Raw genomic sequence first — 25,420 nt, forward strand, 5'->3', positions numbered from 1 at the left:
AAAATCTGAAATCATATAGAAAAGAAGGGTGTAAGTAACCAAATCAATTAGAAAGTACAAAGGCTGAACTGGATGGACAAATGTCTTTTTTCGGCCTTACTAACTATGTTACTATGTTACTATGTTACTATGTAAATGAAGTTTATTAATAAATAATAATAAATAAGTACCGTACATATACAACTAACCAAAATTGGTTCACAAACCAGAAATGGTCAAATATACCGTAATACATGGTAAAGCACATTCGGTCTAAGAACATAATCAAATAATAGACATCATATAAGGAATGACAGGAACAACATAGTATAAATAGCAAATAGTGAAATACAAATAATCAATGAACAGAGTGGTCCATATAAATATATATGTCCCCAATCAAGGCATCATATAAGAAACTACCTAGACCAAAAATGTAAGATAAGAGATAACATAATTATTTACCAAGACAGGAGTGTAGAACCAAGTATCCCTACGCGCGTTTCAGAGCCAAAGCCTTCTTCTGCATGTATGGAGCAGTCCTAAGAGCATCTATAGCGCAGGTGCTACCTGAGTCATACATCCAGCACCAGAGTCTATCTGCTGTGAACGGAGCTAGCTCAGATTGCTGCCTATTATCCTCTTACATAGATAAAATCATAGAATGTTAGAGTTGGAAGGGACCTCCAGGGTCATAGTGTCCAACCCCCCTGCTCTACGCAGGATTCACTAAACCATCAGACGATGTCTGTACAGCCTCTATTTGAAGACTTCCATTGAAGGAGAACTCACCACCTCTCATAGCAGCCTGTTCCACTTATTGATCACCCTCACTGTCGAAAAGGTTTTTCTAACATCTAATCTGTATCCTCTCAATTACGACAATGGCATTTAATGGGTTAGAAATGTAGGGAATGAAATTCAAGGGAAAAGAAAGTGGTCACTAGGGAGCGCTGTGAGGGTCACAGTTAAAATTGAAAGCAAAAGGTCCACCGCAGCTCTAGCCGTTAACCTTCTAGGAGGATACAAAATGCAATAAAGAATAGTAATAACGGTCCTAGGAGCGCTGGAAATGAGACCAAAACAAGGATTTTAGTGTTGAACCACAACGCGTTTCAACGGTTAAACCGACTTCATCAGGTGGAAGTTTCACCTGATGAAGTCGGTTTAACCGTTGAAACGACGCATTGTGGTTCAACACTAAAATCCTTGTTTTGGTCTAATTTCCAGAGCTCCTAGGACCGTTATTACTATTCTTTACTGCAGAAATGTAGGGAATGTCCCTTTTGACAACCATTGACCACCAACACAAGACGATGACCCGTGATTGCGTTTTGTAGGAGATAGGTTTTAAAATGCATTGTATCAAGTAATCACAGGTTCACGGAAATCCAATAAAAAATAGGAATATATATATATATATAAATATATATATATATATATATATATATATATACAGTGGGGCAAAAAAGTATTTAGTCAGTCAGCAATAGTGCAAGTTCCACCACTTAAAAAGATGAGAGGCGTCTGTAATTTACATCATAGGTAGACCTCAACTATGGGAGACAAACTGAGAAAAAAAAATCCAGAAAATCACATTGTCTGTTTTTTTAACATTTTATTTGCATATTATGGTGGAAAATAAGTATTTGGTCAGAAACAAACAATCAAGATTTCTGGCTCTCAAAGACCTGTAACTTCTTCTTTAAGAGTCTCCTCTTTCCTCCACTCATTACCTGTAGTAATGGCACCTGTTTAAACTTGTTATCAGTATAAAAAGACACCTGTGCACACCCTCAAACAGTCTGACTCCAAACTCCACTATGGTGAAGACCAAAGAGCTGTCAAAGGACACCAGAAACAAAATTGTAGCCCTGCACCAGGCTGGGAAGACTGAATCTGCAATAGCCAACCAGCTTGGAGTGAAGGAATCAACAGTGGGAGCAATAATTAGAAAATGGAAGACATACAAGACCACTGATAATCTCCCTCGATCTGGGGCTCCACGCAAAATCCCACCCTGTGTGGTCAGAATGATCACAAGAACGGTGAGCAAAAATCCCAGAACCACTCGGGGGGGCCTAGTGAATGAACTGCAGAGAGCTGGGACCAATGTAACAAGGCCTACCATAAGTAACACACTACGCCACCATGGACTCAGATCCTGCAGTGCCAGACGTGTCCCACTGCTTAAGCCAGTACATGTCCGGGCCCGTCTGAAGTTTGCTAGAGAGCATTTGGATGATCCAGAGGAGTTTTGGGAGAATGCCCTATGGTCTGATGAAACCAAACTGGAACTGTTTGGTAGAAACACAACTTGTCGTGTTTGGAGGAAAAAGAATACTGAGTTGCATCCATCAAACACCATACCTACTGTAAAGCATGGTGGTGGAATCATCATGCTTTGGGGCTGTTTCTCTGCAAAGGGGCCAGGACGACTGATCCGGGTACATGAAAGAATGAATGGGGCCATGTATCGTGAGATTTTGAGTGCAAACCTCCTTCCATCAGCAAGGGCATTGAAGATGAAACGTGGCTGGGTCTTTCAACATGACAATGATCCAAAGCACACCGCCAGGGCAACGAAGGAGTGGCTTCGTAAGAAGCATTTCAAGGTCCTGGAGTGGCCTAGCCAGTCTCCAGATCTCAACCCTATAGAAAACCTTTGGAGGGAGTTGAAAGTCCGTGTTGCCAAGCGAAAAGCCAAAAACATCACTGCTCTAGAGGAGATCTGCATGGAGGAATGGGCCAACATACCAACAACAGTGTGTGGCAACCTTGTGAAGACTTACAGAAAACGTTTGACCTCTGTCATTGCCAACAAAGGATATATTACAAAGTATTGAGATGAAATTTTGTTTCTGACCAAATACTTATTTTCCACCATAATATGCAAATAAAATGTTAAAAAAACAGACAATGTGATTTTCTGGATTTTTTTTCTCAGTTTGTCTCCCATAGTTGAGGACTACCTATGATGTAAATTACAGATGCCTCTCATCTTTTTAAGTGGTGGAACTTGCACTATTGCTGCCTGACTAAATACTTTTTTGCCCCACTGTATATATATATATATATACGATATATATATACAGTACAGACCAAAAGTTTGGACACACCTTCTCATTTAAAGATTTTTCTGTATTTTCATGACTATGAAAATTGTACATTCACACTGAAGGCATCAAAACTATGAATTAACAGATGTGTAATTATATACTTAACAAAAAAGTGTGAAACAACTGAAATTATGTCTTATATTCTAGGTTCTTCAAAGTAGCCACCTTTTGCTTTAATGACTGCTTTGCACACTCTTGCAAATTGCCTCTTCTGAAAAAAAGAGGACTTAAACTCTATAGCGCCACCTGTTGGAAGTAGCGATCCTACAAGTCACAATCAACTCTTTAACGAGTCATGCATGAGGCGAATAAGCCTCCTTACCTTGACAAGCCAGAGATGGTATGTCACTCTCCATAAGGAGAAACGTTGCACACTCTTGGCATTCTCTTGATGAGCTTCAAGAGGTAGTCACCGGGAATGGTTTTCAATTCACAGGTGTGCCCTGTCAGGTTTAATAAGTGGGATTTCTTGCCTTATAAATGGGGTTGGGAGCATCAGTTGTGTTGTGCAGAAGTCTGGTGGATACACAGCTGATAATTCTACTGAATAGACTGTTAGAATTTGTATTATGGCAAGAAAAAAGCAGCTAAGTAAAGAAAAACGAGTGACCATCATTACTTTAAGAAACGAAGGTCAGTTAGTGTGCAAACTTTGAAAGTGTCCCCAAGTGCAGTGGCAAAAACCATCAAGTGCTTCAAAGAAACTGGCTCACAGGAGGACCGCCCCAGGAAAGGAAGACCAAGAGTCACCTCTGCTTCTGAGAATAAGTTTATCTGAGTCACCAGCCTCAGAAATCGCAGGTTAACAGCAGCTCAGATTAGAGACCAGGTCAATGCCACACAGAGTTCTAGCAGCAGACACATCTCTACAACAACTGTTAAGAGGAGACTTTGTGCAGCAGGCCTTCATGGTAAAATAGCTGCTAGGAAACCACTGCTAAGGACAGGCAACAAGCAGAAGAGACTTGTTTGGGCTAAAGAACACAAGGAATGGACATTAGACCAGTGTATTTCTTTGCTTGGGTCTGATGAGTCCAAATTTGAGATCTTTGGTTCCAACCACCGTGTCTTTGTGTGACGCAGATAAGGTGACCGGATGGACTCTACATGCCTGGTTCCCACCGTGAAGCATGGAGGAGGAGGTGTGATGGTGCGCGGGTGCTTTGCTGGTGACACTGTTGGGGATTTATTGAAAATTGAAGGCATACTGAACCACCATGGCTACCACAGCATCTTGCAGTGGCATGCTATTCCATCCGGTTTGTGTTTAGTTGGACCATCATTTATTTTTCAACAGGACAATAACCCCAAACACACCTCCAGGCTGTGTAAGGGCTATTTGACCAAGAAGGAGAGTGATGGAGTGCTACACCAGATGACCTGGCCTCCACAGTCACCAGAACCCAATCGAGATTGTTTGGGGTGAGTTGGACCGCAGAGTGAAGGCAAAAGGGCCAACAAGTGCTAAGCATCTCTGGGAACTCCTTCAAGATTGTTGGAAGACCATTCCCGGTGAATACCTCTTGAAGCTCATCAAGAGAATGCCAAGAGTGTGCAAAGCAGTCATCAAAGCAAAAGGTGGCTACTTTGACGAATCTAGAATATAAGACATATTTTCAGTTGGTTCACACTTTTTTGTTAAAGGGACTCTGTCACCTGAATTTGGAGGGAACAATCTTCAGCCATGGAGGCGGGGTTTTTGGGTGTTTGATTCACCCTTTCCTTACCCGCTGGCTGCATGCTGGCTGCAATATTGGATTGAAGTTCATTCTCTGTCCTCCGTAGTACATGCCTGTAGAAGGCAGTCTTGCCTCCATGGCTGAAGATTGTTCCCTCCAAATTCAGGTGACAGTGTCCCTTTAAGTATATAATTCCACATGTGTTAATTCATAGTTTTGATGCCTTCAGTGTGAATGTACAATTTTCATAGTCATGAAAATACAGAAAAATCTTTAAATGAGAAGGTGTGTCCAAACTTTTAGTCAGTACTGTATATATTTTAAATTGATAAAAGTTTATTTCTACACCCATTTTTCCCAAACGTAAATAATATAAAAAATACTAAACATATTTGGTGTCACTGCCTGTGTATCTATGTGAATGAATAAAATATCGTAATAATTAGACCAACAGCAAAATGAAAGGAAAAAAATCAAAATGGCAGAACCGCTGTATTTTTTTTTTTACTGTTTTCACTTCGTCACCCAAACAGAGAATAAAAAAATCAGAAAGTCATATGGACCTCAAAATGAAAATAATAAAAACTATAGCTTATACTAAAAAAAACAATCCCTAGTACAATTCTATTGGCAGAAAAATAGGTAGCAGTTCTCAACTTTCTTCTTATCTTGAGGTCTTACATCCTTGTTTCATTCACTTTTCTACTTTTCACTATAAAATGGTTGAATAAACACTATGAAATATAGAACGTCTTGTAGTGCAGAATGAATCCATGTATAACAATGCACACGTATATTGCATTTTTTGGCCCTTGGACCCTAGGAGGTAACTGCTGTGTGCACTGCTATGGCTGCTGTTAGTGGTTGTGACCCAAAATCTGTTACCCATGGATAATCCAAGGATAATTTTAGGGGGAAAAACTGTACTCTATGGAGCAGGGAAAGGGCCAGAATGGAGTTTGCCTTCATGAGCCGTCACCTTGAGGTGTTTGTTGTGTATCTGTCGTCTCTCCATACATTATTACTACAGATAAATGTTATGGAGACTTGCAGAGTCAACAGCCTTTTGGCTTCTAGTCTCTAGGATGCAAACACGAGCAAGCAATTCAATCAGAAGGTTGTAAAGAGCCTGAGGGTCACAATAAGCCGCCTTTCTAGTCTGGTTAATCCCTGACTTTTGACTCCGCACGTTTCACCTGAGACCTTTGTCCAATATTCCACCTCGCACTGACCAGGGCTTGAACACGTATGCAGCGTTCCCTCCTAACAAAATTGGAAGGCAATTTGTAAGTCTGTCCTAATGGCAGGTTAAGTCTCATCATCTTAAATGAGTACAATTGTAAAGTGTTTGTAAAAACAAGCAATTTTCTAGACATTTCAAGTCCTCTCTCTTCTCAAGAACCTCTGCAGTAGAGGTCGAACCTGTGCAGGAGCACACCGCTCCCCTGCCTTCCCACTTCCTGTCCCGGGGGATGATGTGCTCCTGATTAACAATTCACACCATCAGCTTTATCTGTGTGCTGTCTGATGCTGCTACACGTGAAAGGTTTGCCTCTGTAGCATTTGGAAGTGATGTGGGACTGAAGCTGGCCAGGATCGGGAGCTAACAGCACTCTACCACGATCCGGCCAGCTACAGAGCAGCACTTACAAGCTGGACTGTAAAGAGCTTGTAAGCACTGAACTCATTGCCTAGAATACCGGCCACGAGTCGCCCTCTTCTGTCAAGGTGCTAAGTATTACTTCCTTTTGATTCTTGACAACCAATATGGCCCCATTTTCCATAGGGGTTCTCACTCAACTACTACATCTCTGAACAGCCACTGTCCTTTAGACTTGCAGAGATACAGGATCATACTGTACCAGTTACTAACTCTCCAGTCATTATGAGCTCACTGACGGATTCTTAGATAACTCATTCAACACTTAGCAATGTGAAAAGAAACAAAGGCTTCATTAAGACTGGCATTTCGTATACTAGTCTTAATGAAGCCATGCAGGAATAAGACGTGCCTAATTCTTTAAGAGGCGCACACCACTTAACCCCTTCATGACCGGGGGATTTTTCGTTTTTCCGTGTTCGTTTTTCGCTCCCCTCCTTCCCAGAGCCATAACTTTTTTATTTTTCCGTCAATTTGGCCATGTGAGGGCTTATTTTTTGCGGGACGAGTTGTACTTTTGAACGACATTATTGATTTTAGCATGTCGTGTACTAGAAAACGGGAAAAAAATTCCAAGTGCGGTGAAATTGCAAAAAAAGTGCAATCCCACATTGGTTTTTTGTTTGGCTTTTTTGCTAGGTTCACTAAATGCTAAAAAATGACCTGCCATTATGATTTTCCAGGTCATTACGAGTTCATAGACACCAAACATGACTAGGTTATTTTTTTATCTAAGTGGTGAAAAAAAATTCCAAACTTTGCTAAAAAAAAAAAAAAAAAAGTTGCGCCATTTTCCGATACTCGTAGCGTCTCCATTTTTCATCATCTGGGGTCAGTTGAGGGCTTATTTTTTGCGTGCCGAGATGACGTTTTTAATGATAGCATTTCGGTACAGATACGTTCTTTTGATCGCCCGTTATTGCATTTTAATGCAATGTCGCGGCGACCAAAAAAACGTAATTCTGGCGTTTCGAATTTTTTTCCCGCTACGCTGTTTAGCGATCAGGTTAATACTTTTTTTTAATTGATAGATCGGGCGATTCTGAGCGCGGCGATACCAAATATGCGTAGATTTGATATTTTTTTTATTGATTTATTTTGATTGGGGCGAAAGGGGGGTGATTTAAACTTTTATGTTTTTTTTATTTTTTTCACATTTTTTTAAACTTTTTTTTTTAACTTTTGCCATGCTTCAATAGCCTCCATGAGAGGCTAGAAGCAGGCACAGCACGATCGGCTCTGCTACATAGCAGCGATCTGCTGATCGCTGCTATGTAGCAGAATTGCACGTGTGCTGTGAGCGCCGACCACAGGGTGGCGCTCACAGCGACGGGCAATCAGTAACCATATTGGTCTCAAGGACCTCTATGGTTACCATTCACAAGCATCGCCGACCCCCGATCATGTGACGGGGGTCGGCGATGACGTCATTTCCGGCCGCCCGGCCGGAAGCGGTAGTTAAATGCCGCTGTCTGCGTTTGACAGCGGCATTTAACTAGTTAATAGGTGCGGGCAGATCGCGATTCTGCCCGCGCCTATTACGGGCACATGTCAGCTGTTCAAAACAGCTGACATGTCCCGGCATTGATGCGGGCTCACCGCGGAGCCCTGCATCAAAGCAGGGGAGCCGGCATCGGACGGTATAGTACGTCCGATGCCGGTAAGGGGTTAAAGGTGTTGTCCATTACTAGGACAACACCTTTTTGATCTAAATGTTTAGCCCCGATAAAATAAAAAAGCCTAAACTCACCTCCTGTGCTGGCGCCGATCCAGCGGTGTCATCACTCGCGGTCCCGGAACCCCCGTGCGGTTGTTATGACACGTGAGCCCAGCACCCAATCATCGCTGGTCTCACTGTCCCTGCCTTCACATGAATTGAGCATGACGAGTAAGTCCAGGCAGCAGCTCATTCCTGACTTACTCTTCATGTTCAATTCGTCAACGACTGGAGTAACATTTCTGGTGTAATTAGCTGTGACGACACAGAATTTCTTATTAATTATGCCAGACGTAAACTGTGTAGGCCCAGAATCTTAAAACTGTTGTCTGAACTATTGACTCTTCTTGTAGGACGAATATTTACCTCTAATATCTCCTATCGTTTATTTTCTGTTATTTTTGCAAAACAGTAATGCATGGCCACTGAACAATGAGGTTGGCTGATATGTTGATTACATACATTGTCCATGCTAGAAAATATATCCAGCATGGACAACGCTAGATCTCTTCATCAGGCATAGTAGTCTCGAAAGCTGCTATTTGTTACCAACTTTCCAGGTAGCCATTAAAAGGCATCAACTAATGAAGACTCTGAAATCTTAATATTTTTCTACCTACTGGCTAACATGGTGCAAAGCTATGTATCTTTCTTGCATTAAAAGCCTTTAAATAGCTTAGGCTACGTTCACATTTGCGGTGCGTCGGGCGCCCCTATATTTAACATGGGGGCACATGGACATGCGTTGTCTTGCGTTTTGTGACGTATGCGTCTTTTTTGGCGCAAGCGTCAGGGCGCAGAGGACGCAGCAAGTTGCATTTTTTTTTGCGTCCAAAATCGGCCAAAAATGGACGCATGCGTCACAAAACAAGGCGTTTTTGCATGCGTTTTGCATGCGTTGTGCGTTGCATTGCCGACGCAACACACAACAACGCAAATGTGAACGTAGCCTTTACAAAATCAAACAATGCAGGTTGGCCTCATTCACATCTCTCTCTGACCTCTGGATGCGGGTTGAAGGTCAGTTGTGAACTATACAAAGAGACTTTTTCTTCTGGTCCGGGTAACTCTACAGATCAGCTTAGGGGACTACGTCCCTGGCTGAAAGAACACAGGCCTGCTTCATTGACCACCACTGAAACCTCAGAGACATCTTAAAGAACCCAGGTTGGGACAATGAGGTCACCTGGCCACATACCTCACTGGTCTCGGTTAGCATCCTAAGCTTGTTGTTACGTCTTCACTGTGGGGGCGTGCCAAAAGTGGGGAGCCACTGGTGGAGGTATGCGGCACTGGAAGGAGCTCTAATCTCGGTGAGTCAGCGGACGGTTGAGACTCTGTAATTTGGCTATTTGCTGAGACCGTTCTGTATGCTATTGTGTGTTGGTGGTTCAATAAATTATTGCCACACTGCTTTTCCCTCACCCTGTGTTGTCTGAGTAGTGTTCTAAGTTCAGCGGTATGAGCCCAGGTCCATGCAGTCTTCCTAAAGACAGCCAGGCCAGCGGACGAGAGCACCCACTGACCCCAGTGTCTCCACATTTGTCATGGTTGAGAAGGAGGCATCGCCATGCGCCATCTTGCTCCTCCCCAGCTCTTTCTCGTTTCGCAGCTGCACAAAACTGGCGTGAAAATTCCAAAAGTTGCTAAATGTTTCTGCAACTTTGTGCTGCACAGAATTCTGCGACATTTGAAGATGATTTATGGCACAAATTTGATGTGAACACCATGATGAATTGCGGCCAAAGAGCCTGTAAAAATATTTTTTTTTTGTCCCAAAATACATGCATTTAAGGGAAAACAAATTGTCCCTCGTGGTGGACAGAAATGGGCTCAACGTATACACATGATTACTGATCGCATAGAGACAAATAATTTAAAGGGGTTCTCCGGATGTAATGTATGGACGGTCTATCCCTATGCACTAACTTGTCAAACACGGCTCCACTAACTCCAGCAGTGCTATAGAGACCACAAAGGTCGCCCTTACAAAAGAAGAGAAACAAATCAGCCAGAACGCTCCCCAAGCAGAATGTATAGCCCCAGCCTCTCCAGGCAGGGTCATCGAGCTGCCATGGAGGCAAATAACAAACATATTAATAAAGTTGGAGCAGAGCCAGACAGCGAGCGATGGGGATCTGCCTTCTAACAATCGGTAGCACCTAACATTACTGAATGCTAACTAGTAACCTAGATTAATGTTCACCACCATGACATCAACCTGTGACCATGACGGGTAATCACGGCAATCCAGTGACTCACTGTAGATTTATAATGACAATGACTATGGAAAATAAGAAACATCTAGTAGGTCAGGTAGAAGGAGGAAAAAAAACTTACAAAAAATTACTTTAAAAAGTTACAAAAACTTCAAAACATTACTTTAAATGTTTTCGAAATACACAGCTGATAAGAATGTGAGCGGTACTGCTCATACACAGAGGTGCTGACGCGTTTCTCGCCTACTAGAGGCAATCACAGCTTATGACTGGTACCTATGGTTTGGTCAAGAGCTCATTTTTATCTGTGGACAGTTTAAAGGTACCTTCACACTGAGCGACATTAGAACGATATCGCTAGCGATCCGTGACGTTGCAGCGTCCTGGATAGCGATATCGTTGTGTTTGACAGGCAGCAGCGATCAGGATCCTGCTGTGACATCGTTGGTCGGAGCAGAAAGTCCAGAACTTTATTTCGTCGCTGGATCACCCGCTGACATCGCTGAATCGGCGTGTGTGACGCCAATTCAGCGATGTCTTCACTTGTAACCATGGTAAACATCGGGTTACTAAACGCAGGGCTGCGCTTAGTAACCCGATATTTACCCTGGTTACCATTGTAAATGTAAGAAAAAAAAAACACTACATACTTACATTCCGGTGTCTGTCGCGTCCCCCGGGGTCTGCTTCCCTGCACTGTGTCAGCGCCGGCCGGCCATAAAGCAGAGCACAGCGGTGACGTCACCGCTCTGCTTTACGGCCGGCGCTTACACAGTGCAGGGAAGCAGACCCCGGGGGATGCGACAGACACCGGAATGTAAGTATGTAGTGTTTTTTTTTTTTTTACATTTTTTACATTTACAATGGTAACCAGGGTAAACATCGGGTTACTAAGCCCAGCCCTGCGTTTAGTAACCTGATGTTTACCCTGGTTACCAGGGGACTTCGGCATCGTTGGTCGCTGGCTGTCTGTGTGACAGCTCCCCAGCGACCACACAACGACTAAACAGCGACGCTGCAGCGATCGGCATCGTTGTCTATATCGCTGCAGCGTCGCTTAATGTGACGGTACCTTAAGGCAGGTGAGTTTCACAATTGGGGTAATTCAGGAGACAGAATGGCGGCCTTGTTTGCTCGTCTGTGTTGTAAGACTCATGCTGGTGTGGTAGATGGAGGCAGGTATATCTCACCCAGGTGTTTGTCCTATGTGAATTAGGCCACTCAGTATCTTCAGGGTGCTAATGGGTTAATGATTGCAGGAATAAAAGATGACCAGCTGGGTGTTTCCAGTGTCTGCCTGGGGCACACAGATTGCCTGCCTGTGTGAGACAAACGTGAGTGAAGAGCTCTGCTCAAGATCTGTGTGATGTTAGCTGGGTGGGAGAAGCCCCCCCAGTTGTTGAGATAGCAACGTATTTGTTTAGTTAGTGCCGGACAGGCTAGGATTTATTTTTATGTTTTGTTTTTCGTGTTGCTTTCACGTTAATAAATCTGACCTGAGGTCAGCCTGCTCAGAAACCTGCTGTACGCCTCAGATTCAATGCACAAACCACGTGTCCTTTGACCCCAGCAAAGGCGATCCCAGAGTGTTTTGTCACATTGTGGTGGAGAATGCGGGCATACCGTGGCACAGGCGACAGCATGGAAGACGTGGTGAAAGCCTTAGTACAGTCCACTGCCGTACAGCAGCAGGCCACTGCCGCACAGCACGAAGCTAATCGCTTGATGGCCGCACAGCTGAAGGAGTTACTGGACATGACGGTTGCAGACCGCCAACTTCTCCAACAGGTGGGGCAGCGCCTGGTGAGCATGCCTGACGCTGACCCGGAAGCAGAGTCCAGAAGGATCCATGTGAGTCGATACTGGCAAAAGCTGACTGCAGAAGATGACGTCGAGGCATACCTGACAACGTTTGAGCGGACGGCGTTGAGAGAGAAGTGGCCGAAGGCACGATGGGCCGACTTGATTGAACCGTTTCTCTCCGGCGAGGCCCAAAAAGCTTACCATGATTTGGACCCGGAGGTCGCTCAGGATTTTGAGAAACTGAAAGCTGAGATCCTGGCCCAGCTCGGTGTGACGACGGCTGTCCGGGCACAGAGGGTACATCAGTGGACATACCTGCAAGATAAACCGGCGCGGTCTCAGATGTTCGACCTGATCTACTTAACAAAGAAATGGCTGCAACCCGAGGTACTGACAATACCCGAAATAATCCAGCGGGTTGTCCTGGACAAGTACCTGAGAGTACTAGCCCCAGCGCTGAAAAGGTGGGTAAGCCAAGGAAATCCCACGACAGCGGACCAACTTGTGGAGTTGGTCGAGCGTTATTCCGTGGCAGAAGGACTTCCCGACGACACCGCCAACCCCCGGTCTGTGCCTCCTCCTCGTGGAACTGGTAAGACTGTTCCAGGGACCACGGGTGAAGGAAAATCGCTTAAAACTGTGGGGGAGGAGTCCGGGACTGCTCGCACTCCGAGACCAAGAGTATTGGACGGTGGTCTCAGTAGGGGACCTGTTAGGTGTTTCCGATGCCATGAGAAGGGTCATGTTTCTGCGAACTGTCCTGTTACCGCTGAACCCATGCAGTGCGACGTTATAGACTCTAGAAAACGCATGTCTTTGGTTACACAGCTAGGGAGTGTGAATGCAGGTCAAAATGATATAGTGAAACACCTGTGTGAATTATCTGTTGATGGGAAAAATGTTGTGGCATTACTAGACTCTGGAAGTGTGGTGACTCTGGTGAAAGCTAGTCTGGTGGCACTTCCGTCTGGTCCGTCTGACAAGTTTTCTGTGACGTGTGTGCATGGTGACACCCGCTCGTACTTAACAGCGGTCATATGGATTTCTACTCCCTATGGGTCAGTGCAGCATAAAGTGGGACTCGTCCCCGCATTGTTACAGGATGTAATCCTGGGAAGGGATTTTCCCTATTTCTGGCAGTTGTGGGAGAATCAGTTGCTCCTTCACGGTAGCTGTACCCGTGAATCTTCTCCCATGCCATCTGGAGGTCCCGAGTCCCTAGAGGAGACCCCACAGGAAGATGTTGCTGGGGAGGTTAGTGAATCTAACCTTCAGTACCCCTTCTCCGTCATGGCGGGGGAAACAGAGGAAACTGAGGAACCTCAGCAAGAGGCGGAGGCAGACAGCCATCCGGCACCCTGCCTGCCAGATTTGGGAGTCCAGGTGGATGACTTCCACAGCGAGCAAATGAAAGATCCTACCCTGACTCCGGCTAGGAAAAATGTAAAAATGATAGATGGGGTACCCGTAGAACCTGACACTAGGCTAGCGTACCCGTATATGGTTCTTGAAAATGATTTGCTCTACCAGGTAGAAAAAAAAGGGGAAGACACAGTGCAACGGTTAGTGGTACCCAAACCTTATCGGCGGAAGGTACTGGATTTGGCCCACGGACATATAATGGGGGGACATCTGGGGGTACAGAAAATCACAGAAAGGATATTGCATTGTTTTGTGTGGCCTGGAATACATTGTGATGTGCGTAATTATTGTGAGTCCTGTCCAGAGTGCCAAATCGCGGCCCCTAAATCTCAGTTCCGTAGCCCTTTGGTACCCCTTCCTATCATCGGGGTCCCTTTTGAGAGAATTGGGATGGATTTGGTTGGGCCCCTTCCCCGATCCGCACGTGGGCACCAACATATCCTCGTCATCTTGGACTATGCCACTCGTTACCCGGAAGCCGTCCCTTTGCGTAACACAGCTACCAAGACGATCGCCAAGGAATTGGTACAAGTGGTTAGTCGGGTGGGAATTCCAAAACAGATACTCACCGACCAGGGGACTCCCTTTATGTCGAGGGTAATGAAGGAGCTCTGCAGGCCCTTACAAATAGACCCGTTGCGTACGTCTGTCTATCACCCTCAAACAGATGGCCTGGTTGAGCGCTTCAACAAAACCTTAAAACAGATGCTCCGGAAGGCGATAGACAAAGATGGGAAGAACTGGGATTACTTGTTACCCTATTTGCTGTTTGCCATTAGGGAAGTTCCCCAGTCTTCCACAGGGTTTTCGCCTTTCGAACTGTTGTACGCCCGTCGTCCCCGGGGACTGCTGGACGTTGCAAAAGAAACCTGGGAAGGTCAAGTCACTCCCTTTAAAACGGTGATCGACCATGTAACACAAATGCAGGATCGTATTGCCGCTGTCATGCCCATTGTTAGGGACCATATGTTACAGGCCCAGGGAGCCCAGAGGCAAAGTTATGATAGAGGCGCTAAGGTCCGTACATTTGCACCCGACGATAGGGTGTTGGTCCTAATCCCTACGGTGGATAGTAAATTCCTGGCGAAATGGCAGGGCCCATTTGAGGTCCGAGAAAGAGTTGGTGAAGTGAACTATAAAGTGTACCAGCCGGGTAAGAGAAAACCGGAACAGATTTATCATGTGAATCTGATAAAATCCTGGAAAGACCGCTCTGCCCTAACGGCGGATCTGCCTCGTCCGGTTTGTTCACCTACTGTACCAGAGGTGCAGGTTGCTGAGCTCTCTCAGAACGACAAAAATCTGAGGTTAAGCAATTTTTGTTACAGAACCGACAGTTTTTCTCCGAAAAACCTGGCCGGACTAAGTTGGTGAAAAATGAGATTGTCACAGAGCCTGGCGTCACTGTTCATGTGAAGCCCCACCGGATTCCGGAAGCCCGCCGTGAAGCCGTCTCCCGGGAAGTGATGGCAATGTTGGACTTAGGAGTCATTGAGGAGTCACACAGCGCCTGGTCCAGTCCAATTGTGTTGATACCTAAACCGGATGGCTCCATCCGGTTTTGTAATGACTTTAGGAAACTGAATGCAGTTTCTAAATTTGATGCGTACCCTATGCCCCGGGTCAATGAGTTGATCGACCGGCTTGGTAAAGCCCGATACATTACGACCCTGGATTTAACAAAGGGGTACTGGCAGATTCCTCTGGCCGAGGCGGCCAGAGAGAAGACGGCGTTTGCTACACCGGAAGGTCTGTTCCAGTATGTCTATATGCCGTTTGGACTTCACGGAGCTCCCGCAACGTTCCAGAGATTGATGGATCGAGTCTTGAGGCCTCACAGACAGTACGCTTCTGCCTACCTGGATGACATCGTAATTTACAGCATGGACTGGGAAACTCATCTCCAGAAGGTACAAGCGGTGATTGATGACCTGCGAGATGCAGGTTTAATGGCAAACCCCAAGAAATGCCACATCGGGCTTGAAGAAGCCCGATACTTGGGCTACGTGATTGGCTGAGGAGTGGTTAAACCCCAGATCGACAAAATACAGGCAATTCAGGGCTGGCCACAACCAGTGAACAAGAAACAAGTGCAGGCTTTCCTGGGGATTGCCGGCTATTATCGCCGGTTCATACCCAATTTTGCAGCCATGGCTACTCCCTTGACGGATCTTACCAAGGGGAAGGGTTCCGTCATGGTAAAATGGACCTCAGCTGCTGAAGAGGCCTTCCACAGCCTGAAACGGGCTTTGTGCTCTCAGCCCGTACTAGTGACACCTGATTTCAGCAGCGAGTTTGTGGTACAAACTGATGCCTCTGATACTGGTGTCGGAGCTGTACTTTCCCAGGTGAGGGACGGAGTCGAACACCCGGTCCTCTATCTCAGTCGGAAACTGAATGTACATGAGCAGAGGTATGCGGTGGTTGAAAAAGAGTGCCTAGCCATTAAATGGGCTCTCGACTCCCTCAAGTATTACCTGGCTGGTAGGAAGTTTAGGCTGGTCACAGACCATGCCCCTCTCAAGTGGATGCACCTCCACAAGGACCGTAATAGTCGGGTAACCCGGTGGTTCCTTGCCCTGCAGGCTTACTCTTTTACGGTGGAGCACCGACCTGGGGTACAGATGGGGAACGCCGATGCCCTATCCCGAGTGCACTGTTTCAAAAGTGTTCTTGCTCGACCGGAGTGGTCTGAGCAGGGGGGGGGATATGTAAGACTCATGCTGGTGTGGTAGATGGAGGCAGGTATATCTCGCCCAGGTGTTTGTCCTATGTGAATTAGGCCACTCAGTATCTTCAGGGTGCTAATGGGTTAATGATTGCAGGAATAAAAGATGACCAGCTGGGTGTTTCCAGTGTCTGCCTGGGGCACACAGATTGCCTGCCTGTGTGAGACAAACGTGAGTGAAGAGCTCTGCTCAAGATCTGTGTGATGTTAGCTGGGTGGGAGAAGCCCCCCCAGTTGTTGAGATAGCAACGTATTTGTTTAGTTAGTGCCGGACAGGCTAGGATTTATTTTTATGTTTTGTTTTTCGTGTTGCTTTCACGTTAATAAATCTGACCTGAGGTCAGCCTGCTCAGAAACCTGCTGTACGCCTCAGATTCAATGCACAAACCACGTGTCCTTTGACCCCAGCAAAGGCGATCCCAGAGTGTTTTGTCACAGTGTGCAATTTCTGTCTTTTGTGACTAGAAATAGCAGAATCACATGGCAGCAATCTAGTCTATTCTGAACTGTCACTTCTACATGTAGAGAAGCTATTGATTGCACAAACGACAAGTCCTGAGCATGGAGAGTGTGGAGAAAGTCATGCAAATTGTATGGTCACTGTGGCTGGCACTGTTATTGGGGAACTATAGCTCACACTGGTATTGGGGAACTGTGGCTGGCACTGGTATTGGGGAACTGTGGCTGGCACTGGTATTGTGGAAGTGTGTCAGGCACTGCTAATGGGGAACTGTGGCAGGCACTGTTATTGGGGAACTATAGCTTGCACTGGTATTGGGGAACTGTGGCAGGCACTGGTATTGGGGAACTGTGGCTGGCACTGTTATTGGGGAACTATAGCTCACACTGTTATTGGGGAACTGTGGCTGGCACTGGTATTGGGGAACTGTGGCTGGCACTGTTATTGGGGAACTGTGGCTGGCACTGCTAATGGGGAACTGTGGCTGGCACTGTTATTGGGGAACTGTGGCTGGCACTGTTATTGGGGAAGTGTGTCAGGCACTGCTAATGGGGAACTGTGGCTGGCACTGTTATTGGGGAACTATAGCTTGCACTGGTATTGGGGAACTGTGGCAGGCACTGGTATTGGGGAACTGTGGCTGGCATTGTTATTGGGGAATTGTGGCTGGCACTGGTATTGGGGATTTGTCGCTGGCACTGTTATTGGGGAACTGTGGCTTGCACTGTTATTGGGGAACTGGCTGGCATTATTGGGGAACTGTGGCTGGCACTGCTATTGGGGAACTGTGGCTGGCACTGTTATTGGGGAACTATAGCTGGCACTGTTATAGGGGAACTGTGGCTGGCACCGTTATTGGGGAAGTGTGGCTGGCACTGGTATTGGGGAACTATAGCTGGCACTGCCATTGGGGAACTGTGGCTGGCACTGTTATTGGGGAACTGTGGCTGGCACTGTTATTGGGGAAGTGTGGCTGGCACTGTTATTGGGAAACTATAGCTGGCACTGCCATTGGGGAACTGTGGCTGGCACTGTTATTGGGGAACTGTGGCTGGCACTGGTATTGGGGAACTATAGCTGGCACTGGTATTGGGGAAGTGTGGCTGGCACTGTTATTGGGGAACTGTAGCTGGCACTGGTATTGGGGAACTGTGGCTGGCACTGTTATTGGGGAACTGTGGCTGGCACTGGTGTTGGGGAAGTGTGGCTTGCACTGTTATTGGGGAACTGGCTGGCATTGTTATTGGGGAACTGTGGCTGGCACTGTTATTGGAGAACTATAGCTGGCACTGTTATTGGGGAACTGTGGCTGGCACGGGTATTGGGGAACTATAGCTGGCACTGCTTTTTGGGAACTGTGGCTGGCACCATTATTGGGGAACTGTGGCTGGCACTGCTATTGGGAAACTGTGGTTGGCACTGTTATTGGGGAACTGTGGCTGGCACTGTTATTGGGGAACTGTGGCTGGCACTGCTATTGGGGAACTGTGGCTGGCACCGTTATTGGGGAACTGTGGCTGGCACAGTTATTGAGGAACTATAGCTGGCACTGTTATTGGGGAAGTGTGGCTGGCACTGTTATTGGGGATATGTGGCTGGCACTGGTATTGAAGAATGGCTGGCACTGGTATTGAAGAACGGTGGCTGGCACTGGTATTGGGGAAGTGTGGCTGGCACTGTTATTGGGGAAGTGTGGCTGGCACTGTTATTGGGGAACTATGGCTGGCACTGTTATTGGGGAACTGTGGATGGCACTGTTATTGGGATACTGTGGCTGGCACTGGTATTGGAGAACTGTGGCTGGCACTGTTATTGGGGAAGTGTGGCTGGCACTGTTATTGGGGAACTATAGCTGGCACTGCCATTGGGGAACTGTGGCTGGCACTGTTATTGGGGAACTGTGGCTGGCACTGGTATTGGGGAACTATAGCTGGCACTGTTATTGGTGAACTGTAGCTGGCACTGGTATTGGGGAACTGTGGCTGGCACTGGTATTGGGGAAGTGTGGCTGGCACTGGTATTGGGGAACTGTGGCTGGCACTGTTATTGGGGAACTGTGGCTGGCACTGGTGTTGGGGAAGTGTGGCTGGCACTGTTATTGGGGAACTGGCTGGCATTGTTATTGGGGAACTGTGGCTGGCACTGTTATTGGAGAACTATAGCTGGCACTGTTATAGGGGAACTGTGGCTGGCACGGGTATTGGGGAACTATAGCTGGCACTGCTATTGGGGAACTGTGGCTGGCACTGTTATTGGGGAACTGGCTTGCATTATTGGGGAACTGTGGCTGGCACTGCTATTGGGGAACTGTGGCTGGCATTGTTATTGGGGAACTATAGCTGGCACTGTTATAGGGGAACTGTGGCTGGCACCGTTATTGGGGAAGTGTGGCTGGCACTGGTATTGGGGAACTATAGCTGGCACTGCCATTGGGGAACTGTGGCTGGCACTGTTATTGGGGAACTGTGGCTGGCACTGGTATTGGGGAACTATAGCTGGCACTGGTATTGGGGAAGTGTGGCTGGCACTGTTATTGGGGAACTGTAGCTGGCACTGGTATTGGGGAACTGTGGCTGGCACTGTTATTGGGGAACTGTGGCTGGCACTGTTATTGGGGAACTATAGCTGGCACTGTTATAGGGGAACTGTGGCTGGCACCGTTATTGGGGAAGTGTGGCTGGCACTGGTATTGGGGAACTGTGGCTGGCACTGGTATTGGGGAACTATAGCTGGCACTGGTATTGGGGAAGTGTGGCTGGCACTGTTATTGGGGAACTGTAGCTGGCACTGGTATTGGGGAACTGTGGCTGGCACTGTTATTGGGGAACTGTGGCTGGCACTGGTGTTGGGGAAGTGTGGCTTGCACTGTTATTGGGGAACTGGCTGGCATTGTTATTGGGGAACTGTGGCTGGCACTGTTATTGGAGAACTATAGCTGGCACTGTTATTGGGGAACTGTGGCTGGCACGGGTATTGGGGAACTATAGCTGGCACTGCTTTTTGGGAACTGTGGCTGGCACCATTATTGGGGAACTGTGGCTGGCACTGCTATTGGGAAACTGTGGCTGGCACTGTTATTGGGGAACTGTGGCTGGCACTGCTATTGGGGAACTGTGGCTGGCACTGTTATTGGGGAACTATAGCTGGCACTGTTATTGGGGAACTGTGGCTGGCACCGTTATTGGGGAACTGTGGCTGGCACTGTTATTGAGGAACTATAGCTGGCACTGTTATTGGGGAACTGTGGCTGGCACCGTTATTGGGGAACTGTGGCTGGCACTGTTATTGAGGAACTATAGCTGGCACTGTTATTGGGGGAGTATGGCTGGCACTGTTATTGGGGATCTGTGGCTGGCACTGGTATTGAAGAATGGCTGGCACTGGTATTGAAGAACGGTGGCTGGCACTGGTATTGGGGAAGTGTGGCTGGCACTGTTATTGGGGAAGTGTGGCTGGCACTGTTATTGGGGAACTATGGCTGGCACTGTTATTGGGGAACTGTGGATGGCACTGTTATTGGGGAACTGTGGCTGGCACTGTTATTGGAGAACTGTGGCTGGCACTGTTATTGGGGAACTGTGGCTGGCACTGTTATTGGGGAACTGTGGCTGGCACTGTTATTGGGGAACTGTGGCTGGCACTGTTATTGGGGAACTGTGGCTGGCACTGTTATTGGGGAACTATAGCTCACACTGTTATTGGGGAACTGTGGCTGGCACTGGTATTGGGGAACTGTGGCTGTCACTGTTATTGGGGAACTGTGGCTGGCACTGGTATTGTGGAAGTGTGTCAGGCACTGCTAATGGGGAACTGTGGCAGGCACTGTTATTGGGGAACTATAGCTTGCACTGGTATTGGGGAACTGTGGCTGGCACTGGTATTGGGGATTTGTCGCTGGCACTGTTATTGGGGAACTGTGGCTTGCACTGTTATTGGGGAACTGGCTGGCATTATTGGGGAACTGTGGCTGGCATTGTTATTGGGGAACTATAGCTGGCACTGTTATAGGGGAACTGTGGCTGGCACCGTTATTGGGGAAGTGTGGCTGGCACTGGTATTGGGGAACTATAGCTGGCACTGCCATTGGGGAACTGTGGCTGGCACTGTTATTGGGGAACTGTGGCTGGCACTGTTATTGGGGAAGTGTGGCTGGCACTGTTATTGGGGAACTATAGCTGGCACTGCCATTGGGGAACTGTGGCTGGCACTGTTATTGGGGAACTGTGGCTGGCACTGGTATTGGGGAACCATAGCTGGCACTGGTATTGGGGAAGTGTGGCTGGCACTGTTATTGGGGAACTGTAGCTGGCACTGGTATTGGGGAACTGTGGCTGGCACTGTTATTGGGGAACTGTGGCTGGCACTGGTGTTGGGGAAGTGTGGCTGGCACTGTTATTGGGGAACTGGCTGGCATTGTTATTGGGGAACTGTGGCTGGCACTGTTATTGGAGAACTATAGCTGGCACTGTTATAGGGGAACTGTGGCTGGCACTTTTATTGGGGAACTGGCTGGCATTATTGGGGAACTGTGGCTGGCACTGCTATTGGGGAACTGTGGCTGGCATTGTTATTGGGGAACTATAGCTGGCACTGTTATAGGGGAACTGTGGCTGGCACCGTTATTGGGGAAGTGTGGCTGGCACTGGTATTGGGGAACTATAGCTGGCACTGCCATTGGGGAACTGTGGCTGGCACTGTTATTGGGGAACTGTGGCTGGCACTGTTATTGGGGAAGTGTGGCTGGCACAGGTATTGGGGAACTATAGCTGGCACTGGTATTGGGGAAGTGTGGCTGGCACTGTTATTGGGGAACTGTAGCTGGCACTGGTATTGGGGAACTGTGGCTGGCACTGTTATTGGGGAACTGTGGCTGGCACTGGTGTTGGGGAAGTGTGGCTTGCACTGTTATTGGGGAACTGGCTGGCATTGTTATTGGGGAACTGTGGCTGGCACTGTTATTGGAGAACTATAGCTGGCACTGGTATTGGGGAACTGTGGCTGGCACGGGTATTGGGGAACTATAGCTGGCAGTGCTTTTTGGGAACTGTGGCTGGCACCATTATTGGGGAACTGTGGCTGGCACTGCTATTGGGGAACTGTGGCTGGCACTGTTATTGAGGAACTATAGCTGGCACTGTTATTGGGGAACTGTGGCTGGCACTGTTATTGAGGAACTATAGCTGGCACTGTTATTGGGGAAGTGTGGCTGGCACTGTTATTGGGGATCTGTGGCTGGCACTGGTATTGAAGAATGGCTGGCACTGGTATTGAAGAACGGTGGCTGGCACTGGTATTGGGGAAGTGTGGCTGGCACTGTTATTGGGGAAGTGTGGCTGGCACTGTTATTGGGGAACTATAGCTGGCACTGTTATTGGGGAACTGTGGCTGGCACTGTTATTGGGGAACTATAGCTGGCACTGTTATTGGGGAACTGTGGCTGGCACTGTTATTGGGGAACTGTGGATGGCACTGTTATTGGGGAACTGTGGCTGGCACTGTTATTGGAGAACTGTGGCTGGCACTGGTATTGGGGAAGTGTGGCTGGCACTGTTATTGGGGAACTGTGGCTGGCACTGGTATTGGGGAAGTGTGGCTGACACTGGTATTGGGGAACTGTGGCTGGCACTGTTATTGGGGAACTGTGGCTGGCACTGGTATTGGGGAAGTGTGGCTGGCACTGTTATTGGGGAACTGTGGCTGGCACTGGTATTGGGGAACTGTGGCTGGCAGTTATTGGGGAACTGTGGCTGTCACTGGTATTGGGGAACTGTGGCTGGCACTGTTATTGGGATACTGTGGCTGGCACTGGTATTGGGGAAGTGTGGCTGGCACTGGTATTGGGGAACTGTGGCTGGCACTGTTATTGGAGAACTGTGGCTGGCACTGTTATTGGGGAACTGTGGCTGGCACTGGTATTGGGGAAGTGTGGCTGGCACTGGTATTGGGGAACTGTGGCTGGCACTGTTATTGGGGAACTGTGGCTGGCACTGGTATTGGGGAACTGTGGCTGGCACTCTTATTGGAGAACTGTGGCTGGCACTGTTATTGGGGAACTGTGGCTGGCACTGGTATTGGGGAAGTGTGGCTGGCACTGGTATTGGGGAAGTGTGGCTGGCACTGGTATTGGGGAACTGTGGCTGGCACTGTTATTGGAGAACTGTGGCTGGCACTGTTATTGGGGAACTGTGGCTGGCACTGGTATTGGGGAAGTGTGGCTGGCACTGGTATTGGGGAAGTGTGGCTGGCACTGGTATTGGGGAACTGTGGCTGGCACTGTTATTGGGGAACTGTGGCTGGCACTGGTATTGGGGAAGTGTGGCTGGCACTGTTACTGGGGAACTGTGGCTGGCACTGGTATTGGGGAATTGTGGCTGGCAGTTATTGGGGAACTGTGGCTGGCACAGTTATTGGGGAATTGTGGCTGGCAGTTATTGGGGAACTGTGGCTGGCACTGTTATTGGGGAACTATAGCTGGCACCGTTATTGGGGAACAGTGGCTGGCACTGGTATTGGGGAATTGTGGCTGGCAGTTATTGGGGAACTGTGGCTGGCACTGTTATTGGGGAACTATAGCTGGCACCGTTATTGGGGAACAGTGGCTGGCACTGGTATTGGGGAACTATAGCTGGCACCGTTATTGGGGAATTGTGGCTGGCAGTTATTGGGGAACTGTGGCTGGCACTGGTATTGGGGAACTGTGGCTGGCACTGTTATTGGGGAACTGTGGCTGGCACTGGTATTGGGGAACTATAGCTGGCACCGTTATTGGGGAACTGTGGCTGACACTGTTATTGGGAAATGTGGCTGGCACGGTTATTGGGAACTGTGGCTGGCACTGTTATAGGGGAACTGTAGCTGGCACTGTTATTGGGGAACTGTGGCTGGCACTTTTACCTGCTGTTCTGTTGGTCAAAAATGACCGACTTTGAACTTCAATATTCTTTAAAATATTCAAGATGCGGCTCTGAAACCCGTGGCCGACCGACCCATCCTCATTTAAGTCAATCAACCACAAGTTTCAGAACCGCATCTTGAACACCCCAAAAAATACCAAAGTTCAAAATAGGTCTCCCCAGACCGAACAGAACAGCAGGGTTAAGACTTTAATGTTCTCCAAACCAAAGGTTGCGTAATCTTATAACATTATGTTATCACGTAGAACTTGGGTTTGAGACGCATTAGAATTTCCAAAAATGTTTCTGTTCCATTAGACATTAAGAATCTCCATATACTACTATAATAAGGTCTGTGTATCATCTTAATTATTCATTATGATTTTGTTTTATTTGCCCCCTCCCCCCCCCCAAAAAAAAAACAAAACAAAAAAAAAAAACAAGTAAAATCCGAGGTGGGAAAACTTATGTAATACATTGATGTAGACACCATAACCCCGTTATTATGTTATTCTTCCATCGGTTTGTCTGACACCGTCACGATCTCTCTTCTCTCTTGCGACATTACAAGTTACTTTGCAACTGCCACAAAAAGTTTTGTAGAAATGCAAAAACGAAGCCGACAGCATAAACATCTGCAGAGGAGTCATCTCTGCAATCAAGATGTAACCGGACACGAGTCCGAAGCTGTTAAACTCATAGAACAGACAAATCTAATCTAATAATAAATAATCTTCATTTTTATATAGCGCTAACATATTCCGCAGCGCTTTACAGGTTGCACACATTATCATCACTGTCCCGGATGGGGCTCACAATATAAATTCCCTATCAGTATGTCTTTGGAATGTGGGAGGAAACCGGAGTGCCCGGAGGAAACCCACGCAAACACGGAGAGAAGATACAAACTCTTTGCAGATGTTGTATTTGGTGGGGTTTGAACCCAGGACTCCAGCGCTGCAAGGCTGCAGTGCTAACCACTGCGCCACCGTGCCGCCCAATATATATTGGCACCGTGGATATTTTCTTTTTGTTAAGGGGTTCAGCAATCTGCTGGGATCCAAAGCGATCAGCTGTGATCTGTGAAGATATCCAGCAGTACCTGCTCAATTTTCCTACAGTGCCACCTCAGGAGAAATAAAGCATTACACAGTCCCCAAATAAATCAATGTAATGTTCATGTAATGCACGGACATGCGGCATGCTAGGTCATTCTCCGCTTTGGCTAATCGAATAAGGAAACCTCTTTGTATGAATTTGGAATTTTATAGTAACAAAAATGTGATATCCCTTTAAGTCTCACCTCATCTTGTAGTCAGGAGGCATCTACAGCTGGCATCAAGTGTGCCCCCCTAACACTGGACTAGTAGAAACATTGAGGAGCAGCAGGTGCAGCGGAGCAGGGGGCCCGGGGCCGATCTGGTACGTGCAGAATGGTGACCACGTGCCACTTGCCTTGTCACCTCCACAATAAGACTTGTTACATTCTTTCATTGTGGAATGTCAGGGTGAAGCTGTGATTGGTTGTGCACCGGGTTGCTAGGAGACTGATTGTTTGCTGGTGGGGACCAAGCACTGAGTGTAGAACACTCCGCCTTCTGCATGAATGATAGAGGCTCTACATCAATAAGATATAAAAAGCAAGTAAATATCATGACGGCTGCTGTAATATATGTATATATACTGTACATATATATTTAACTGCTCAAAAAAATAAAGGGAACACTTAAACGATACAATG

General features: G+C 47.3%; 1 protein-coding gene across 1 annotated transcript in view; it reads right to left on the reverse strand.

The window, feature by feature from the left end:
- CCDC27 (coiled-coil domain containing 27) overlaps positions 1 to 25,153 on the reverse strand; it is a 40,782-nt gene extending 15,629 nt beyond the window's left edge. Inside the window, exon 1 of the mRNA XM_069741182.1 lies at positions 24,983 to 25,153. The gene's annotated coding sequence lies outside the window, so the exon portion shown is untranslated. The remainder of the gene's footprint in view (positions 1 to 24,982) is intronic.
- Positions 25,154 to 25,420: the final 267 nt, after the last annotated feature.

This window comes from Ranitomeya imitator, chromosome 10 (assembly GCF_032444005.1).
Source record: "Ranitomeya imitator isolate aRanImi1 chromosome 10, aRanImi1.pri, whole genome shotgun sequence".
Classification (NCBI taxonomy): domain Eukaryota; kingdom Metazoa; phylum Chordata; class Amphibia; order Anura; family Dendrobatidae; genus Ranitomeya; species Ranitomeya imitator.